Source organism: Octopus bimaculoides, chromosome 15 (assembly GCF_001194135.2).
Source record: "Octopus bimaculoides isolate UCB-OBI-ISO-001 chromosome 15, ASM119413v2, whole genome shotgun sequence".
NCBI lineage: Eukaryota > Metazoa > Mollusca > Cephalopoda > Octopoda > Octopodidae > Octopus > Octopus bimaculoides.
In genome coordinates this window covers 13,996,851-13,997,753 of record NC_068995.1, presented here as the reverse complement: position 1 = coordinate 13,997,753, position 903 = coordinate 13,996,851, and positions in this window count along the sequence as shown.

The window sequence follows — 903 nt, the reverse complement described above, 5'->3', positions numbered from 1 at the left end:
AGGTTATATCTTTTAGGCACTTCTTCCTCTATGCCACCCATTAGTTGCATTTGCCCTTGAAAAGTTTTTTCCCCAACACTAACAACTCTGTGCATTTGCTACCTTCAAGAGGAATAATAACATAAGCAATAATAATCCTTTCCACTAAAGGCACAATGCCTGAAATTTTAGAGGAAGGAAACTAGTTGATTACATTGACCCCCAGTGTTTCACTGGTACTTAATTTATCAACCCCAAAAAGATGAAAGGCAAAATCGACGTAGGTGGAATTTGAACCCAGAAAGTGAAGACAGACAAAATACCACTAAACATTTCACCCTGTGTGCTAACAATTCAGCCCATTCGCTGCCTTAAAATAAAAGTAATAATCCTGTCTACTGAACGCACAAGGCCTGAAATTGGAGTGAGGGTGGACAGAACTAGTCCATTACATCGACCCCAGTGCATAGCTGGTATTTAATTTATCAACCACGAAAGGATGAAAAGCAAAGTTTACCTTGGCGGAATCTGAACTCAGAACATAGTGACAGACAAAATACCGCTAAGCATCTTGCCCGGCCTGCTAACAATCCTGCCAGCTCGCTGCCTGAAATAGAAGTAATACTCTTCACTTGTTTCAGTCAGTTGACTGCGGCCATGCTGGAGCACCGCCTTTAGTCAAGAAAATCAACCCCAGGACTTATTCTTTGTAAGCCTAGTACTTATTCTATCGGTCTCTTTTTGCCGAACCACTAAGTTACAGGGACGTAAACACATCAGCTTGGAATAGTAATAATAATCTCTAAATTTGGTACATAGATGAAAGGCAAAGTTGACCTCAGCAGAATTCAAACTCAGAAATTAAAGAACTCGAAGAAATAATGTTAAGTGTTTTGTCTGACGCTCAAACTATTCCGCCAGCTT